This window comes from Aptenodytes forsteri, unplaced genomic scaffold (genome assembly GCF_000699145.1).
Source record: "Aptenodytes forsteri isolate BGI_AS27 unplaced genomic scaffold, ASM69914v1 Scaffold577, whole genome shotgun sequence".
Taxonomy (NCBI): domain Eukaryota; kingdom Metazoa; phylum Chordata; class Aves; order Sphenisciformes; family Spheniscidae; genus Aptenodytes; species Aptenodytes forsteri.
In genome coordinates this window covers 4,646-7,881 of record NW_008794958.1, presented here as the reverse complement: position 1 = coordinate 7,881, position 3,236 = coordinate 4,646, and the positions used below count along the sequence as shown (strand labels likewise).

The following is a 3,236-nucleotide window of genomic DNA, read 5'->3' as shown; positions in this document are numbered from 1 at the left end:
TGTTGGCCTCCCACTGACTGAGGAAGGAAGGGGTGTAAGATGGTGCTGGCGAGGAAGAAGCTCTTTCTCCAAGTTTCAAATCAGAGCGCCTGGAGAAAAAAGAGTGATCGCTGTTTAGGGCTGTTCTTGCAGCTTCCTCTGGGGTTCAGTCCCAGCCTGTCATTTTCTTGGAGCTGTTTCTACAACAGAGAGAAGACTTAACCAAGACTACAAATGGGAAATTCAGTCGGAGTCTTCCCACCAGGTCTGTCCCTGTCAGAGCAAGATCTCATCTTTATACCCGCTACGGCCTCCATTTCTCCTCTTCTCTACATTAGCCACCTTCAGATAGCACACAAGTGCTGGGCAGGAAGGAAAGAGCACCTGAAATGGCTTACATATGAGGACACTGGCAACAGCCCAAGGCTGGATGGCACTGGCTGAGAAATGCAGGACCTTGTTAACATGCGTTTCTGGGAATCCTTGGGAAGTGCCCAACAGATTTGCAAGGAGGTGTTCATGAAAGTACTCACAAGAATGGCTGTGCAGGTGTGCGGCAGGTCCCCCTTTGTCAGGGTGACTCGATCCCTTCACCAACGACTCCCATCCCAGTTCACTGGGACTTGCAGTTTCCCGCGACAATAGCATCATGTCAGAAAAAGTAAAAAGAAAAGCATGTGAAAGGACACCTGCAGGAGACTGCACATTTAAAGCTCCTTCCTAACTGGAGGAGGTGGAGCTGCCTGCCTCATGAAATTCCCTTCCTGGGGAACTTGTTCCTCAAAGAGCTACACAAGCGAGCTATGCAGCCTTGTAGTGGCAGGGGGGTTGGACTAGATGACCTTTAGATGTCCCTTCCAACCCAAACTATTCTATGATTCTGTCTTTGTTTCCCTGCAGATATCTGGATTTATCTCTTTCCCTTTGGGTGACTCCACCTTGGGTGATCTCTCACTATGTGGGGCTCCAGTCATTGCCCACCCGAGGCACACGTGGTCCCTGGAGATCCTTTGGTCTATCCAGGCAGCTCCAGATTCCTGTTCTGGAGGATGTCCTCTGCCCTGTCACATGTAGGACAGCCCTGAGTATGTACCTCAGTGACCATTCACCACCTCCACTGTCACCAGACACCAATGGGTTAGTCCTAAATCCAACCCTTGCTAACAGCTACCAACATGACCATGAGCTTTTGCCTCCCAATTCCATGGAACAACAGGCCCATTTGGAGAGCAATTCCTTGGGGCTGTTCTTGACACCAGCTCTGGAGGAAGAGCCCAGCCTTCAGGCAAGTGCACTGAGGAGATCCCATTTTATTACAGAGATGCTATGTGAGAGTCTCCTCTCCTCCTTCAGGTGAGACAAAGTGGTTTCATTTCTCATTAGAAGTGAGATGAATCCAAGCATTTATGTAAGAACATAATAAACACAAATAACAATACAGATAATTATAATGATAAACAAGTAAAGTACAGGCCTGCAATAGGATACCCTGGGAGTCATTTGTGGAGAGTGATGGGAAGTTTATCACTATTGCAAAACATCCACGCAATCACTTTCCTCAGGGCACCTTTGAGCTCCTTGTCTTCATGCTGTAGATGAGGGGGTTCAATGTTAGAGATACCACCACATACAGAACTGCCACCACCAGATCCAGAGATGGGAAGGAGATGGAGCGGGGCTTCATGTAGGCAAACATGGCAGTGCTGAGAAACAGGGAGACCACAGACAGGTGAGGGAGGCATGTGGAAAAGGCTTTGGGCCATCCCTGCTCAGAGGGGACCCACAGCGCAGCCCTGAAGATCTTCACATAAGACAGCCACAAAGGACACAAAACACCCCGAAAATACAGAAGTACCAAACATAAGAAGCCCAGCTTCCCTGAGGTGGTCTGAGTCTGAGCAGGAGATCTTGAGAATTCAGGGAACTAAATTGAAAAACTGGTCCACAGCATTACCTTGGCAGAGTGATATTGAATATGTGTTGGCAGTGTGCCCCACAGCATTGATAAGATCAATACCCCAGGCACCTGCTGACGTGTTGACACAAGCTCTGCTGCTCAGGAGGGTCCCATAGTGCAGGGGTTTGCAGATGGTAATAAAGTGGTCATAGGCCATGACAGTGAGAAGATAAAACTCCACTGACATAAAAAGAAAAATAAAAAGACCTGGGCAGCACACCCTACATAGGAAATGGTCCTGGTGTCAGAGACAGAACTGGCCATGGCTTTTGGGACAGTGACAGAGAATGGACCCCAGGCCAAGGAGGGAGAAGTTGAGGAGGAAGAAGTACGTGGTGGGTGTGGAGGTGGTGGTCACAGGCTATGGCAGTGATGAGGAAGCTGTTGCCCAGGAGGGCAGCCAGGTAGATGCTGTACAAGAGTGAGAAGTGCAAGAGCTGCAGGCCCACATGTCTGTAAATGCCAGGAAGAGGAACTGGATAACGAAACTGCCATTGGACATTTGCTGCCTCTGAGCAGAGGGGTCTGTCCAAGGAGGAAAAGACAGTGACAAGTTAGGTGACACTTTTAGTGGAAAAGAAACAAAATGTTTCTTTTGTCATAGTAACCCCAAATTACCTCTCTCTGTACTGGGAGGACATCTGTGCAGCTCCCTTTTCTTTGAGCTGTGGTTTGTGATGGCTGAGGGTGTTGTGAGGAGCAGGCACCTCTGCCCATGGGCTCCCGAGTTGTCAGTCCTGCTCTATAGCAGTGGTGTACTGGTTTTGGCTGGCATAGAGTAAGTTTTCTTCATAGCAGCCCGTATGGTGCTTTGTTTTGAATTTGTGACCAAAACAGTGTTGATAACACAACATTGTTTTAGCTACTGCTGAACAGTGCTTAAACAGCATGAAAGTTGTCTCGGTTTCTCTCGTTGCCCCATCAGTGAGTAGACTGGAGATACACAAGAAGTTGGGAAGGGATACAGCTGGGATAGCTGACCCCAACTGACCAAAAGGAGTATTGTATACCATATGACGTCATGCTCAGCAATAAAAACTGGGGGAAGAAGAAAGAAAAGGAGGTGTTTATAGTTATGGCATTTATCTTCCCAAGTAACCATGACACTTGATGAAGCCCTGCTTTCCTGGAGATGGCTGAACACCTGCCTGCTGATGGGAAGTAGTGAATGAATTCCTCTTTTTGCTTTGCTTGTGGGTGTTTTTGCTTTACCTATTAAACAGTCTTTATCTTGACCCATGAGTTTACTCACTTTTACCCTTGCAATTCTCTTCCCCATCCCATTGAGGGGGAGGTTGAG

General features: G+C 48.1%; 1 pseudogene; it reads right to left on the bottom strand.

The window, feature by feature from the left end:
- Positions 1-1,475: 1,475 nt before the first annotated feature.
- LOC103895746 lies at positions 1,476-2,438 on the bottom strand (annotated as a pseudogene).
- Positions 2,439-3,236: the final 798 nt, after the last annotated feature.